The 18,562-nt window shown below is 45.0% G+C and overlaps 1 long non-coding RNA gene across 2 annotated transcripts in view; it reads left to right on the top strand.

Annotated features, from left to right (window-relative positions):
- The window catches only part of LOC144807777 (uncharacterized), a 151,964-nt gene extending 134,352 nt beyond the window's left edge, over positions 1–17,612 (top strand). For both annotated transcript variants that reach the window (XR_013606438.1, XR_013606437.1), the window contains exon 3: positions 16,934–17,612. This is a non-coding gene — a long non-coding RNA (uncharacterized LOC144807777). The remainder of the gene's footprint in view (positions 1–16,933) is intronic.
- The last annotated feature ends 950 nt before the right edge of the window (positions 17,613–18,562 follow it).

The raw sequence follows: 18,562 nt of genomic DNA on the forward strand, positions 1-18,562 counted from the left end.
TTTACCTCCCACTAAATCCACGTCGTCATCCTGCTGCCCTACAGCATTCTCTCCCTCATGCCTAGTGGACTCTCTCGCTTCTAACCAGGCCTTAAGGGCCTTCTGATACTCCTCCTTCCTAGAGAGATCCGCAACAGGGACTGTGAATCGTTTGCAAAAATACATTAGCTGTTAGGCAGTGTAGGTTTCTAACCTGTCATCCTCAAAGATGAGATCCTGCGAAGCACTGGACGTTGGCCTACCCATTGTAGACATAACTGGCAATTACAATCAACGATAGAACAAAATCAAACCGTATGTGGTTGCGCCTAGGCCTGCACTCACTAGTAGCATACACTAGTTATTGTATGTGGATCATAAATTCTGATCCTCACTGCTGACCAGCAATGTTAGAAATGGGGATCTCTAGTTGGCAGCAGCTAGCGCAGAGGTCCAAATAGGGATCCCTCTTCCTAAATCAGAGTAAGGGGGCTACACCCTTTGATAACCCCTGCTCTACCCTGTGGTAACGTAGCACAAGCAGACAGGCCTATCTCAGAGGCAGAGTGTGAAGCATTTATGACCATACACAATAACGCAGGAGAGAGGCCACAAACGAACACCACAAGCAGTTATAGAACAATAGTTATCTTTGTATAGACTGAACAAAAGTCTTAAAAGTGCTCAAGGAGCCACAATGCACATAATTATAGATTCACTTCAAAAGCAATGAAGGAACTCAAAAAGTGTGTGGAACTAACTTAGTTCGAGGCTAGGGTCCATGCGACCCGGTGGTGCACAATGTACCTGAGATTTAAAGGGGCATGGCACGCAGCCTAACAAGGAAGCCGTGATGATGACAGGCAGACTTGCAGTGGCCACAGCTCCCAGCTGTAGCGGTCTGCGGCTTGCACTCACGATAATCCTGGGACGGGGCTTAAAGGCGGGCACCCAGCGGCACACACAGGTGATAACAAGATCCTCAAAGTGGTGCCTAGTGCGGGCACTCAGCGGCACAGTTCCTCAGCTGCAGCAGCCCACAATAGCGATAGCGATCATTCTCGTAGGTCGGCAAATGTGGGCACTCAGCGGCACAGCTCCTCAGGTGCAGCGGCCCACAATAGCGATAGCAATGATTCTCATAGGACGGCAAATGCGGGCACTCGGCGGCACAGCTCCTCAGCTGCAGTGGCCCACAATAGCGATAGCAATGATTCTCGTAGGACGGCAAATGCGGGCTCTCAGCGGCAACAGCTCCTCAGCTGCGGTGGCCCACAATATCGATTACTATGACTTTGGTAACACAGGCAAATGCGGGCTCTCAGCTGCAACAGCTCCTCAGCTGCAGCGGCCCACAATAGCAATAGCGATGATTCTCGTAGGACGGTAAATGCGGGCACTAAGCGGCACAGCTCCTCAGCTGCAGCAGCCCACAATAGCGATAACAATGATTTCTCATAGGACGGCAAATGCGGGCTCTCTGCGGCAACAGCTCCTCAGCTGCGGCAGGCCACTATAGCTATAACTATGACTTTGGTAGCACAGGCAAATGCGGGCTCTCAGCAGCAACAGCTCCTCAGCTGCGGCGGCCCACAATTGTGTTCACAATGACTTTGGTAACACAAGCATTGCGGGCTCTCAGCAGCAACAGCGCCTCAGCTGCAGCTGCCCACAGTAGCGATAACGATGACTTTGGTAACACAAGCAATGCGGGCTCTCTGCGGCAACAGCTCCTCAGCTGTGGCAGCCCACAATAGCTTTAACAATGACTTTGGTAACGCAGGCAAATGTGGGCTCTCTGCGGCAACAGCTCCTCAGCTGCGGCGGCCCACAATAGCTATAACTATGACTTTGGTAACACAGGCAAATGCGGGCTCTCAGCAGCAACAGCTCCTCAGCTGCAGCGGCCCACAATAGCGTTCACGATGACTTTGGTAACACAAGCAATGCGGGCTCTCAGCAGCAACAGCTCCTCAACTGCAGCTGCCCACAGTAGCGATAAAGATGACTTTAGTAACACAAGCAATGCGGGCTCTCCACAGCAACAGCTCCTCAGCTGCAGTGGGCCACAGTAGCGATAACGATGACTTTGGTAACACAGGCAAATGCGGTCTCTCAGCGGCAACAGCTCCTCAACTGCGGCAGCCAACAAAAGCGATAACTATGACTTTCAGCCCGAGTTCCCGGCAGTAGAACCAGAGGCTCTGGCATTCTCAACAGAGGCATCACCTGCGAGTAGAATCTCCCTCAAATAAGAATCTGGACGGCTGATGGGTGAAGTCTAATGTCCCTGAGACTTCGGCAGGAGGAAAGCTCAAATCAGGCCCTCGGGTGGTTGCTTGAGCAAGAAGGAGGAAAGTCCTTTCCCTCTAGTTACATGAACAGAGGTTTGGCTTGACATCCAGAAGTAACACCCCATGTAGGGGTTATAGCACAGATTTATATACCCCAAAAGTCTTTGTTCTCAAAATGTCACAAATCACTGAACCCAGTCAGAACCAGTTTGGTGTTGTCCTGGAGCACTTTGTTTACAAGGCTGCATCCTGCCTTTGAGGAAGAGGGGGTCTGCCATCAGATGCACAGTGGGAGGTGGAGCCATCATTCACCTTGCCAGGCACAGCCCTGCTCAGATCAAAGGGTCACCCCTCCCCCATACTCCACTGCAGATCTCTCTATTCAATCCAGGTCGGGCTCAGCCTGCCTTGACCCTACAAAAACAGACAGCCAATACACATAACAGCAGAGCACACTGGAAGGATTAGGCAAGAAAATACCTACTTCCTAAAAGTGGTATTTTCAATCACAGAATATAAAAATAATCATCACTAAAAGATGTACTTTAATATTCGTTGCTCTGGCATACTAAATTCGACTTTCCTATCATGTTCCTTGGGTCAATTAGGATTATACCAATTCATACAGTCAATTTACAATAGGGAGCATTCGTGCTGTGCCACTGAATGGCAGTGGCACAGCGCCCAGAGCATCTAACATCAGCCAACACAAAGGAGACAAAAGCGAAAAATGGAAGGTAGACCCACGCCAATGGTGCCAGGTCTAACAATCAGAAGAACTATTTACTCACCTGTGGAGTGGTGTGGCTCACTGGTTAGAGGCGGCAGACCCGTAAGCAGAGAACGGCCCGGGACCAGGGTTCAATTCCTGACGCGGCAGGGTCGTGGACCAGGGTCAAAAAACGGACTCGATAATTCTTGCCTCGGTGCCTACTCTAACCAGGGAACACACTCGGCAACTCTGGGCATTAAGTTTGCCTCATCTCTACAACGGCCCCCCACAGACGCCGGGGATGCCTGGTTTCACCTTGGAGATACCCAGAAAGGGACCATCTCACAGGGAAAACCAGGACGGGTTCCCCAGCGGTCTTCAGCGCCAGGATACTCCATGGAGTCGCAGTGCGCTTTACAAGTACACCCACATTTACATTTACATTTACCTTTGGTAACCAGAAGGAACATTACCGAGGATATGTAACTTGTTCTTCAGGTCTTTTCAATGAACGTAGGAGAGTTCAAAGGCTCCCATACTATTCAAGACAAGTTTATTGTTCCAACTAAATCCTGCATACCCATCCACCAGGAGTACCATGCAAATATCTCCCACTTGTGTGGCATCTATTCAGAACTTTTCACCATCAATACCATATTGAAAACACACCACACACTGTACCAGCAAGATTCCAAAGGAAATTATCTAATTAATTAATCCAAATATGTCAGCTTTCCTGCAATCTAGAACAAATAAGAACACCCTATACCAAATCCTATTTGTAATCAAGTTTGAAGTACAATTTTGCTGACATCACTATAAAGAGATGATCAAGACAAAAAAAGAAACAATAATCAGGGAATCCTGGGAAAAGTTAGAGAAGGTGAGCGTCACCAATGATGTGTCCTTGTTCTGGAAAGTGGTGAATTCCTCCTATTTTGAAAGTAGTTACAATGCTAGTACTGATGTGTTTTTACTGTCATCAACATGGGAGACACATTTCACCAAGGCTTTTAAATCCAAACAAATGGGAAACATGAATAATTATTCAGTGGAAAGTATATCAATCCCAGAGGAAGGAGATCTTCTTCTAATTTCATTAAAAGAGGTCATATCGGCAGTGAAACTGTGCCCAAGTAACAAAGCTCCCGCCTCGGTTGGGTTCCCACTTGATCTTTTGGACAGTAATCTTGATCTTTGGGCCCCACGGTTAGTCAATGTACTGCGTAGTGCAATTGTGTGCTTCCCACACAAGCCATGGTCCATTGCAGTTATTGTCCCAGTCTTCAAGAGAGTAGAGATCCTGGTTTTTATCACCCCATCTTGCTAATCGATTTAATCGCAAAAGTGATAGGCAGGATCCTGTTAGAACACCTGGAGAATTGGGTCACTGAGAAAAGTATTCTAACGGCAGCACATTATGGGTTAGGACACGGCTTGGGAACCACAGATCAGTGCCTGAATCTGCACCTCATGATTAGCAAATACGTACATATTAAGGGTGGGTGTCTACACCTTGCATTCTTGGACCTCAGTTCAGCATTTGACAATGTTGACAGAGGTAAACAATGGGTGTTAGCAATGGGTGCAAACCCTAAGATTGTGTATCTACTTTCCAAATTACATGAGGCTGTGGAGGGATGTGTTAGATATGGGTCCAAAGTCGAATGTAAACCCCCTATTAAGATCGAACTAGGTGTTACACAGGGCGTTGTTCGCCCCTTCTTGTTTAGCCTTTACATTAATGATCTTGAGACATTTCTTTTAGGGGTAGAGTAGGATCCTCCAAGGCTGGAACCAAATGTCTCCCAGTCTTTATGTATGCTGATGATTGTGTCCTAATGTCCAGAACAGAGGTAGGCCTGCAATGGCTGCTGTACAGATTTGTGGAGTTTATGGATGGGCTGGGGGTTGTCAACAAATAAATCTGAAACCTTTACTATGCTCTGTGGTTAATCTAAGAGCAAGGTGAGTCCATTTTATGTTAGCGGTACCAAACTGCAGACCGTTCCGTCCTTTACATATCTGGGGATCCAATTTGATAATAAGAGTACTTGAAAACATCTGATCAAAATGAGGAACATGCAATTTGAGCAGACCAGGGCATCAATATTGAAGTTTTTTTTTAAACTGTTTTTTTGAAGAAAAATCAACAGTACAGAAGCATACAGGTGTATTATTGGCCATTAATAATGGGGTGAGCTTGTAATAACATATACAAGTAAATGTAATGTAAATGTACATTACATAATACAAGTAATGCATGAATGGTCTTCATAGTCGAAACAAAGTACAGCATTGTATGAAGCAAGAGTACAAAGACCAGTAATACAGAGAAATGGAATGTCAATGATAGACAATGTGTAGTCCATGAATGCCACAAGATTACCTGAAATGATGAACGTAAACAAAAAAAAATCCAATAAATCCTGCCAGTACCTCAAGTAGGAAGATACTCATTCTCTAGAGCCCTACCTTCTAAAGGGACTGTCGGGTGACGAGTCAACCTTCACGCTCTGAGGAGGGAATGTATATAAAGAAGGAGTGAGTGGGGATGGGGAGTGTGTGGTGAAAGAGGGCGAGCATGATGTGGGATCCCAACAATCCACCACTGCGTGGCAACCTCAAAGGGCTAGTGGAGGGGCATGGAGTGTGTGTCGATCACAGAATAAGTTACTGCATAGAGGGGGGAGGACACCAAAATGACGGGACATGTTGTCTGGGAATGATCAACAGCGGACAACAAATAATCTCCTTTGATCTAGAGGTTGGGGGTTGGAGAGAGGCATGTAGTTCACTGGTAGTGGCGCAGTACGTCATGCTAGTAAGCCAGTTAGCTGTAGTAGGTGGCAGACGTTGACATCAGTGTACTGCTATCTCATGTTTGGCTAGGAGCAAGGCCATGGCAGTGAATTGTTTAGTTCTTTTGTGGAGGTCCTGGACGTGCCGCAACCGGGTGATCAGTGGATCAGCATCCAGTTTAATCTTTAACATTTACGTTACCAGGGAAAAAACCCCAGTAGTGTGTTATCTGTCGGCAAATCCATGTCACATCGAGAAAGTCTCGTCCTGGGGTGTGACATTTAGGGCAATGTGAGGATCGAGTTTGGTCATATTTATGTTGGTCATTGGGAGGTATTTAAGCATTGCGTAAAACCTTAAAATGAAGAAGTTTGTGGCGATTGTTGGGTCTGGGTGTAGCATGCCTCCCAAATCTTATTAGTGATAGACCTCCCCAGGTCGCGCTTCCAATATGATCTAAGTTTTACATCATTAGTCTGAAACAGTGCAGTGTTGGCACAGTACAGTTTGGATACTAGCTGACTCCCACCAGAATCATAAATCAGCAAATTCAGGGGAGTGAACTCATCTGGTGCTACTGGATAAGACTCAATGGTGGCTATCAATGCATTACTGATGCGGTGAAGAACAAAACGATCCATGAGTTAAAGGGTTGGTCCATGGAGTGTGACCGTGCATGTCCATCAGGGAAAAGATTATTCAAAGTGTTGAGTTGTACTGTGACAAAGTGCATTTCACCAGGGTTTTGCAGGTTATAGGGAGCCAATGATTATCCACCAGTATTAAGACAAGAGAATTAAGAAGAGTACCCTCGAGAGCTGTTGGAGTTTCCTCCATGCCCAGCAGGTGGTGGAAAGTGTTTGCATATCTTTGGGGTCTAATGGGATCCCTCCCTCCCAGGAAGTATGGAGGTGAGTGGCATAGCCACCGCCAGGTCCACTTCTGGCGTGGTGTATAGCAGCCTGGCATCAGGGTGATACAAAAAATAAGCGTATTGGCATTGCACGACCAGGTAATAAAGCTGAAAGTGAGGTACCACAAACCTGCCTCTCTCGGATGGGAGCACCAGAGTGTCCCAGCTCATGCGAGGTCTCCGGCCAGCCCAAATAAGCTTAAGAAGTAAACTGCATAGAGGAAAAGAAATGTATTTGTAAGTGGAATCGGGATGTTAAGGAACAGATAAAGGAAGCAGGAGAGGATCACCATTTTTATTATCGCAATCTTGCCGCCCATTCAAAGGGAAAGACGTACCCATTGATTGATTTGTGTCGACACTGTGTCAATAGCGTGGCCTCGCCACATGTTCCCTATCGGGGTGAAGGAGGATGTCGACCTATTTAACTGGCCCATCGCACCAGGTCAATGGGAAGGCACACAGGGTGTTTGGGTGGCAGAGGTAATGGGGAAAAGTTCTGATGTGGACCAATTGATCCGAAGGCCAGAATGGGTCCCAAATTGTGTCAGTTCGTGCAAAATGGGGGTTAAATTGTCCTGTGGTTGAAGGATGAAGAGTAAGATATCATCTGCAGAAGAGGGGTATAAGAAAGGGGCCCGTTTGTAATTGGAAATCGTGATGAAGGTGGCGTAGATCGAGATGTCGGACCAGTGGGTCCATTGCAATTATGAATAGTAAGGGTGACAATGGGCAACCCTGACCGGTACCCCTCATTATAGGAAAGGGAGCCGTAAGTGATCCATTGACTCTGAGTCGGGCTGAGGGTTGTGTGAACAGAAGGTTTATCAGAGGAGAAAAACCAAGAGGGATGCCTTGTTTGTGAAGCACTGCACGGAGAAAAGGCTGCTCCAAGGAGTTGAACACCTTTTCCCCGTTAAAGAGTGCTAGTACAGCGAGGACCTCAAGGAGAAATTCTGTGCAGTACGGAGAAGACGGCATGCAGATTCAAGAATGTAGAGCAATGGGGAACAAAATCCAACTACACCGGGGACATGCTTTGCTCCATTAGGAGAGAGAGACAGTTGGCAAGGACTTTTGCCAATATTTTGTTATCTAAATTTAAGAGCAACAAGGGTCAATAAGAGCTGCAGTGTATGCTATGATAGGGTCCCCTGAGTGCCTGCGATGTGGCTCTGAGGTAGGCACACTCTTACATACAACATGGGATTGCCCGGGGCTGCATAGGTTCAGGACCGGGGTCTTTCGATGTTTGTCAGAAGTATTGGCGTGGGAACTGTCCAGGGAACCGAATTTGGCTTTGTTGCATGTTATGGAGGGGGTTGGAGGCAATCGATATAAACGTCACTTGCTATTGCTGGGTTTGACCTTGGCCAAACGGGATATAGCAAGAGCTTGGAAGGCACCTCTGGCCCCGCCTCTGACCGCCTGGAAGAACGGCATGGACTTCTGTATGGGGCTGGAGCAGCCTGTCTTTCTATCCAGGGGGTGCCCCCGTAAGCACTTTCGGATTTGGAAAAGATGGGCGGAATACAGGGGGCTGGACCTTGATCCCCCCGGAAAATGATACCACTCTGACATTTTAATCACTAAGGAGGGTTGGAGCACGATGGAATTGCTCTGACGGTTTTGGCATATGATCATTGTTTCCTTTATTAATCTCAGTAGACTGGGACTTGGTAGCAGCGCAACCGGGGGGGGTGGAGGGTAGTGGGGGTGGGGGGGTGTTTGTGTTACATGAAACTGTCTGACACTACTGAGATTGCTTCCTTGATGTATGCAACAGAACCCGGTGACCGGGTCTTTGCATTTATATTTGTGCAGACTAATAAAAAGTGTTTTGAAAAAAAAAAGAGCGGCAGTGTAAGGGGTCTTAGCGAGGTTTATGGAGGAGGGTGATTACAGCCTCACACATGGAAGGTGACAAAGCTCCCGACTAGAGGGATTCCTCATAGACCGCTAGTTGACACGGCGCCAGTATATGTTTGAAATGTTTCTAAAATTCACCTGTGTAGCCATCAAGGCCAGGAGCCTTGGAGCCGTCAAGGGAGTCTATTGCTTGTATCATTTCCTCACAGTATAAGGGTTCACTAAGGAATTGATGCTGGGGATCAGAGAGCCAGACCATTGCCACCTCATCAAGGTAGGCCATCTGAACAGAGGTATCCTCTGATAGACAGTTAGAGTAAAGGCGGATATAGTACTGTTGTAGGGTATCAAGGATAACATAATTAGAGGTAATCTGTGTGCTCCCATCTCCACTCAGCTCAGAAATGTTGGAATTGCCACTCTGTGGACAGAGGAGGTGAGATAGAGTAGGGCCTGGTCATTCGCCATCACCGTATCTGCACACTCTGGCATATTTGCCTAGGAGAATGACCTTGCATTCCACCAGGTCTCAGAACTCAGTTAGAAGGGAGGCTCTGGCATGAGCATAAGGCATATCAGTGCCATGCGTCGATTGAAGATCCGAAACGGCCAAGTCCCTCTTGAGGTGCTGGAGGCTCACACGAAGGTCCCGTAAGACCTCAGAGTGTTTAGAGATGCAAATACCCCTAACATAGACTTTTAACGCCTCCCAAAGGTTGAAGTGGGAGGCTACTGAGTCCTCATTCAGGCAGAAATATTCTAGAACTGCTGAACAAAACAGTTTATCTTGCATTGCCAAGGTAGAGAAGCGCCAATGTCTCTTGCGCGTGCCACTAAATAGGACATCAAAGAGGACCAGTACCGGAGAGTGATCTGATAGTGTATGAGAGAGATGTGTGAACAGCAACCATAGACACGGGATGGAGGATATAAGGCAGTAATCAATGTGGGACCAAGTGTTCTGTGGGGCCGAGTGATGAGTGAACTTCAGGTTGGAGGTGCCTTTTAGGTGCCGGGTGTCTCACAATGCATGTGTGTCACAGATATAATTTAATATGAGGAGTGATCTCATCTTGGTGGAAGGTGACAGTGCAGTGGTGTCAGCGGTAGGTTCCATGAGGAAGTTGAATTTTACCCCTACAATATGGTGTTCGAATTCCATCGGTCCAATATGAGACCAAAAAAACTACAGGGAGTCTACATTGGGGTGTAATTATTGGCCAGTAGCATGAAGTGACCTGCTAGGATACTGGCAACTAGAACATACCTGCCAGCATCATCTATGACAGTGTTGGTTGGGCGGAATGGCATGTTTTTGTGTACAAGAGTACACACATCTCTGAAATAGGATCTGTAATTAAAAAAGAAACGAAATGATGTGAACCCCAGGTGGATGCATAAATGTGTAGTCAAACAGGTGGTAGATGTGTTTCCTGAAGGAAATACGACCGTGACAACCTTCCCACCCATGGAAAACACATAGAGAAGGTGGACACAGCGCTGAAACCTTTCAGACACTGACCCCAGTCACAGATCTCGTTCTTTAGCTCACTCCGCCACCCCAGTTCAGACATGGCCATATGCAAATCAGTCTGACCCTGTGCCTCATGGGAACAGTCCAGCCCGAACTGCCAAGCCAGGCCTTCCCTGAACCAGAAACAAGCATTCTGGGACCGGTTTCTGGGTAACACCCTTCATCAGCCAGGCTAGCTTGAATCCAGTGGCAAAGTGAGCAAGAGACCCACGTCTGGACATACCCTGCCAACTTAGGGAGAGCTAAGCAAACACAAAGAGATGATGGATTGAGCGCTGACATTTTTCAGACACTCCCACCCCCCACCCCCCCATCACAGATCTGGGTTGAATACATTATCATTCTTTAGCTCACTTCACCACCTCAGTTCAGACCCAGCTGTATGCAAATCAGTCTTGACACTGCACCTCATGGGAACAGTCCAGCCTAAACTGCCAAGCCAGGTCATCCCTGAACCTTCCCACCCACCCCAGGCTCAGAAAGGCCCAGTACAGACCACTTCCAATTTAGCAAAACAACAATATAAGAAACATATTTGTTTGTACCACAAGGGGGTGGCAACGCTATTGTGGATACCCATACATATAAAATCAATAAATACATTGTCTAATGAGATCCTGTGAACCTACAAGTATAAATTGAGAGTGCATAAGAACGTGTCTACATGAAAGTTGAAATAAAGATTGTTGACAGCAAAGTTGGACAGTAGTAGGATAGGAGGGAAATCCAGCCTTCAGCCTGTGGGGAAAAATCAGTGCTGGCGCTAGAATTAATGTCCAGTGGGGATCTATCTGGAGTGGAGCGGTGAGACGATGGTCATTTACTTGATGATTGCTGGCAGAATGTTTGGGCCGCAGTGTGGGGTCAAAGAAATGCGGGTCACCATTGACCTCGAGTCTTAGGGGTGCTGGGTAGATCATACCATAGCTGAGTCCTAGTTTCCGTAGAGTGGGCTTGACGTCTGTACGTTTCCAGCGTGCCTCTTGGACCATCGCTACTAAGTCAGGGAACAAAGAGATGGTGGAGCCATGTTTACAGGCCAGTCTCAAGTCTCAAGGCGACATTGCGGTCTCTGAAGTTTAGGAGGCAAGTTATTATGGGCCTTGGGGGAGGCCAGGATTAGGGCGCAGCCCAGTGAGCAATGTACCTGTTCCACCACTAATGTGGATGTAAAGTTTTGTTCGCCCAACTGGTCCGCCAGTAGCCCTTCGACAAACTGATCAAGATGACCAATGTTGGAGGATTCAGGCACCCCTAAAATGCATAAGTTGTTCCGCCTGCCTTTCACCTCATATCCTCATTCTTCATGGCCACAGATTGAAGTCATTTTTCCATTTGCTCTAAGCGTTTCATAGTTTGGAACGCCCCATCCTCTAGGTCTGACACTCTACCCTCAGTGGCTTCCAGTCGGTTGTCGATGCGGTCAAGGCGTTCGCCCATGGAATCTAGGCATATGGCGAGGGTGTCAAAGTGGCTGTCAATGGCCCTGAAACCTGCTTTGAATTAGGCCATATTTGAATCTGTACCAGCCAGCTGCTGCTGGCCAGTGTCACAAGGGAGTTCCCCACTGCCATATCTGGTGGTTGCGTGGCTTTCGAGTTTTTCGTTCTCTCAAAGCGGAGACATCGCTGCTTAGGATCCCCCTGCACCATAGCCTATAAAGAGGAGAAGTGGGGAGTCTGAACCCCGAGTCGTGGAGGAAACACGGATACGTGTCACTCGGTAAACATGCAGCAATTGTAGGGAATGTAGACAAAGCATGTAATATCCAGGGGCTTCAGTACATGAAGGATCACAGAATCTTGAAACACAAGCCAAAGCATGTGTTAACAAGCATTGGCATAGCCAATAGGTCTCACTTTTGGGACCAAGATATGCTTGTTTCATTTCTTGGGTGCATTGGTGAAGATTACCTCTTGCCTTGTTCCCCCCCCCTTTTTTTACAGTTCTTGAGTCTGATGGTCTGCTGGTTGTGGTTGAGTGAATATGTACCGAACATGGTAAACATGTCAGTTGATTTTGAAGGTAGTGTGAGATGATAAGGGGAATCAGTGGATTACCATCATTATGCTGTTATATATTTTAAGCCAATATATGATATATGCTCCGGTGTTTAGGGCACCCATAGGAGAGGCCAGTGTAGAGTCTGGCAGGTCATGGATAAGGGTGGTTCCAGCACCCGGGTGCGAGAGATTTAGACCTTGAACAAATAATATTTGGACGTTGCTTACTAGGAAGAACAATAGAAGCCGAAACATAGATTAGAGAAGCAGAAACAAACACTTCCAGGATCAGTCAGCTCAAATAAACTAAGGGTGCAAATCCGTAAACATGAGTTAAGACCAGACCCAACCTCTTAGGAGCACTGTTCATTGGCGTCGGCTCATCAGCGACATACAAACTGTAAATGAAGCAAATGAGCCATTTGAAACAGTGGACACTGTACCATGTAAGAGCATTGCAACACAACACAGGCTAAAATGGTGCACTTCACTTCTGAAAGACTGTTCCCAAAATGAAATGATATACAAAACTGCTATACCGCCCCCACACCACCGACTAAACCCTTTGTTCATGTAAAACAAAACATGCTTTACATTGCTTTTTTTCCTTTATTGTATAGCCTATATGATCATCTTAATTGTGAATGTACCATTAATAGAACCTATACAGGTAGTCTAGGACAAAAAATAGATTTTATTGACTGGTTGCCTTTAAACATCTTGGAAGGTGAGGGCCCTGAGCAATTGCGCACTTTGCCCATTCCTTATAACTTCTGAGGCAGCGATATTGGCCAGTGGCCATTGATTGAGATGCCACGCAGAGAGAAGGCTCATTGGCACACACTGGCTTGGTGGCAGGTGTGAACCAAGGCTGCAGGGATCTGGGCACAGACCGGTGATGCAGTTACAGCAGATAATAGTACCCCATAAAAATACTCCTCATCAGCCTCAGCTGTGGCCAGGAGGCTGCTAGTTGCAGGGAGAGGCGGGTGAGGCTGGAGGGGGCTGATGGAGAAGACTACTGTGACTGGGAGAGGCTCTGCATGGGTGAAACCATGCAAGGTGATACCAGGAAGGAGGGCTCCGGATCTGCAAGAAGAGATCGGCAGTAAGAATAAGTCAGAGAGCAACAGGATGAAGGAAAGAGCAACAGCAGGAAGAAGGGAAGAGAGAAACAGCAGAAAGAAGGCAAGAACGTCAGGCAGATGGGAGGAGAGGAGTAGTAGGACGAGCGCCTAAACAGGAGCATGGGAGAGAGCAAGTAGAAAGAGGTAAGAGCAGCATCAGGAAGGAGGACGAGCAAGGGGACGAAAAAAGGGAAAAGGGGCAGGAAAAGCAAAAATAAGAAGAGAGCAGGAAGAAGAAAATAGAGCAGCAGCAAGACGAAGGGAAGAACAGCTGCAGCAAAAGGAAGAGCAGAAGAAGAAATATAGAACCAGTCAAAAGAAATGATTAGCAGAAGCAGGAAGAAACGGAGGGAACAGGAACAAGCTCGCGCGGCAGCAGGGGGGGGTGCGATTTTCTTGCAGGAGCGATAATTGATACCATATGGCGGCGCTCGCTCCCGCAAGTGAATCGCCACACGTGCACGTCTTGCCTTGGCACGCGTGCATGTTTTTGGCTGAAAAATCTTAGCCATTGCTAAAGGTCTTTTTGCCTAAGCAGCGCATGCGCGCTGCGTAGGCGAGACCTAAAAATGATCTACTGGCCCTTATAGCTAGAAAATGAGCTGTAGTTGAGCGTGGTAAAAAGATAGTGGAGGTTTATGCGTTATTATCCACGACCTATCGTATGGAGCAATATCTTTACAGCATTCCCTGTGACAAGAGATATTACCTAGTAAGAGTCCGCCTTAACATGGCCCATTTGTTGGTTTCATATCACTGCGAAAAAGATCTTATTTTTCTTTTTCTGCGATCTATACAGGGTGCCAAGGAAAAATATCCTAATCCTTTTGTTTAGAAAGCTTAACATCAGAACTTGTCTACCAGTACTTGTAGTCTCTACCGGCTGTAAACAGGTTCCACAAGTGGTTCATAAAGCAGGCGACTGACGCTTGAGCCATGGTAATAACAATTGAGGTGAGCGGTACCACAGTCTTTTTCTTGAAACGCATTAATTTGAGCACTTTTTTTTAGGAGCAGAGCGAAATCTTGTGACTGCCTCCCGATTACTGTGGTGTTGATGCATTCCATGTTTGGAATGTATTTTACATCACTGTGAGCTAGGTAGAATTAAGGGAGTATGGGAGTACCTGACAGGAAACGCTGCTGCTTTCAAATACGGAAGCGACAGACCGAACTTTAACATGCAGGGTACTGGGGCCACGAGTTAGGTGAGAATGCTTACGAAGTCCTTTGATGAAGTAGGTGTAATACGAACCTCTGCAGATCAGAGGCTGTCACCACGGATTGAGCAAGCCTCATTTTCTCATGCTCATTTCTTTGAAGCTTTTTCTTGGCAGAGTGTGACTACAAGAACCGGCCCTCCTGATAATCCTGTGGCTTTAACAAAACATAGGCCATGTAGTTGAAATTCAGTATAAGTTTTACTCACGATAACAACCAATGCTTTTTGTATAGTATAGGTTGTACAGTATATGCATGATTGTCATTCACTGTTCGTCCTTTGTGCCTTTATGAATGTTTTTAATAGCACATACACATTTAGATAGAGGGAGTAAACCACACGTGTGCATGCAGAGCACCGCAATAGCATGGGAGAATAAGCATTGAATATGGAAAATGCATAAAAAAACTGAAAATGTTATCCAATTTCTTTCTCATTTCAGTATTGACCATAAATAAGGAAAAGTTCCTAAAACATGGTCTGTATCAGTTGCGTTCATGTTTGTCTTACTGTATGAAAACTTGTAATTGAAGGAGCAATAGGCTACCTTGAGATATAGGTATAATAACAACCACCGATCCTGAAGAAAGCTGACTGACCTAGGGGGCATTTAATACGGCTGAAGCATTTTGACCACAGATGTATGGAGTCAAAATACTCTCCTAGCATCGCTCAGTTTTAAACCTTGCGAAAGGACCAACACATGAAAGAATTTTAATAGGATCTGGCAGGCAATTTTAGACTTCAATAGCTAAACATCTATAGTAAATGCTCCACTTACAAACCTGTTGAGCCCGTCCATTCACATTAGGTGATTGGGACATGGGTCTGATTATAAAGCAGCTCATGTGTGGTACCTATGTGTGAGGACCCAACAATATATCCTACACGGTGTACAGATCACACTGATTTAGCTGGGTGTAGATCGTACAAGCAGTAGAGATATACACTGAGCCACGCAACAATCTTGCGGACATTAACTTGGTTCGCAAATCAAGGGTAACCCTCCTTTATGATATATATGAGTATATTTCCGGGAGGCAGAGGGTTCCAACCCAGTTTGATGCTTCTCACTCCTCCAAGTATTGACATAGACCAGCTGTAGTACACCTACAACTGTTGCAAACAGAAAGGGTGTGTCACACTGTATATAGGTTTATCACAGCCACTGTAAGGCTGCGTAAAATGGTGGTAAAAAAAATTGTACTGTGACATAAGCACTTTACATTTTTAATTGTTAATATCTTGTTATATCTTCTGTGTTTGGTGTGGGGTGATATAATTATACTGAATGACTGTGTTTTGCCACCTCCATTAATTTTGTATTGTGTCAATTGCAGTTAACTTTTGGATAAGCATTTTAATGTGCTTAAAGCTGTCAGTGGGATTCTGGATATCTATCTCTGACTATTAACTGAAAATGTGTTTGCTTGGTTTTACTAGTGATTGTTATTGTATTTGGGCATTGTACCTGGATATTGATGAACTGTTTCTATATGCAGAAATGTCTGTTGATGTTCTTAATGGTAGAGATTTGTATGTGATGTGATTTTATATTGCACATAATTAATTGTACTGTGCTCTTTTATGGTATTTTCTATAACTGAATAAAGATTTCTTACTACTTCTACTTGTAATAATAGCCATTAATTTTTATTTAACTCAATGGTTACTTAAAACACAAATAAAATTAAGAGCTTTGTTACATGCTTAAAAATGTGCATTTATATATTACAATTCTGGCTAAATCAGGCAAAAAATACAAACCTGCTTTTTCTCCACTCGTACACATTGAAAGTAACTAACTTAAAAGTTGTTTTAGAAAAAAATGTGCATTCAAGTTAAACATTAAACAATTTTCTGTAGAACTAAATCACAAATACAGTTCATCCGTCATTCCCTAAATTATTGTATGACAATTTTTAGCTGAACAAAAATAACTCGTAAACCCAGTCTAGTCAGAAATGTGACCGCCTTATCACTGTGCTCCTCATTAGACAGGAAAACATTTCAGTCGAGAAAGGCTAAGATTTTTCGTACCTGCACAAAAGTGTGCATACAAGCAACATGTTTTTTATTTTAACACTAATAATATGACAAGAGTCATGGTATGTGTGGCTATCTGGGCCTTTGCAATGAACTATTGATAGAGTATATACATAATATATGAAAGGTACGGGTAAGATTGTAATTCTACTTTTTAGGAAGAATGGTGTGAATTGCGAGTTTTCTTTCTAATAATGGATGTTTGAAAATGATTTACTACTCACCAGAATATTGAAGCTTTTAAGTATGCAAATTAATAAGGGACTCTCCTCACAACATGGGCATGGCACACACTGAAACATATACATTGCTTTGATGCTTAGCTTTCCCTACTTCGGGTATTTTTTTGTATTTTCTGGATGAGGAAGCTAAAATCAGGACTATTGGCATTTCGGAGAATAACAAGAGGCCTATTGTTTAGGTCCCTAACAGTTGCAGCATGACAGCCAGGAATCACTAGCTTAGCCAGGAAAGGACACCGAGGAGCAGTAAAGAAGACCAGCAGTACGAAGTGAAAAGACCCCAAGTTTGCTCCTGTCTACCCATTTATGGACTTATGTCCCTCACTTAGTAGGTCATACATTAAATGAGCAACTTATTTAACCACTCGGGGAATTCTTAAGCAGAACAAGCCAGTCCTTGCCAGGCATTCCCATAAAGATATCTTTAGAATACTTTTGTAACATTAATTAGAAATTGCTCATCTTGTTCTTTCAGTCATGTGTCCTTCAGCTTCTAAACACAGGTGTCGCCTTGCAACAAGAATAGCATATCAGGGGCCTTAGCTCCCCTGGTTGGAGTCTTAGTTTCCAAAGATTAGTGCTTGCTACAAAATGGAAACCTGTGCAGCCGTCACTTTTTGTTTTAGTCCACGTCCAACAATCTGCACCTCAAAAATGTGATCTAGCCAGGCCGCTCTTGAAGACATCTGCTAGAATCCACCTTGCTTCTGCTATTGATTCATACTTATTTACACCATCGGATGGTGTCTGCTCAGGACTCTCTTCTAATCTCCCAACCCGAGCAAGAAGGTGGGGCTGAAGATCACCATGCATGACCTCTTTGATACATGGAAGGGCATGTTACAAATATCTTGGATAGTTGCTTATATATCTGGATTACTTGTACATTTCCAGAATTTGCATTGAGTAGGGTTTACTTTCAGCATGGAAGGGAAGAGATTTGCAGGTGGGTGATTTGTTTTGATAAAACAGTCGCTGTGTCCTGTCAGACCTTTGTTGAGTGGCCAAGGACACAGTGCCTGATTAAACCCTGTGGAGATCCCAAGGCAGTCGAAATTTCGCCCCACCTCGCAAATTATCTTCTTATACCCAATGCAGAGGATTTGTTTTACAAAGTGACAGCTGCCAGAAAATTAGCTTTTAAGAGACAAACTGCTATGTGATTCTGTTTTCTCTGGTGATTGTACTTTAAGTTGATAATGGGTACATTACATTAATATAGTATTTTCTCTATAGAGTCTTTAATGTAAAGTTATCATTTCTTTGAGTGGATTCTTTTTTTTCTATCTTTTGGAAACAATATTTAAGAAAGCTTGGTTGTTATTTTCTTTCAAGATCAAATCAATATTATTTTGATTTGTTGTCGTGGTGCCCCTACAATGAGTGAGGCCATTTGCCAATGCCTACTTTGCCTATTTGGTAATCCAGAACTGCAAGAACAAGAAATATTAGTTGTCATTTCCTGGGCCAAATAGATTTATTCCAACATCGGGAGAATTGGCAACACTGAGACTGGATCTTATTATTAATTCAATGTGTCTGTCAGAGAGCGTACCTGAATTCCTTTGAATCCGTGGGAGCAGATGACCAGAAGGTTCTTGCTAGGTGAGAATTTCCCAACTCCCCTACACCCCTGTACCCAGAGAACTCTGAGCCCAGGAATGAAAGGGAAAGGGGAAGTGGATAACAAACTGAGAGACTGCCACACATATAATCTTCTTTACTCTTCGTTCAGGAAGATCATCTCCTGTAAAAGTAAGCAAAACATTACTACAGTTCCCCACTACTTTCTGGCACTATCTCCTAACTCTCCCTTTAT

Source organism: Lissotriton helveticus, chromosome 1_2 (assembly GCF_964261635.1).
Source record: "Lissotriton helveticus chromosome 1_2, aLisHel1.1, whole genome shotgun sequence".
Classification (NCBI taxonomy): domain Eukaryota; kingdom Metazoa; phylum Chordata; class Amphibia; order Caudata; family Salamandridae; genus Lissotriton; species Lissotriton helveticus.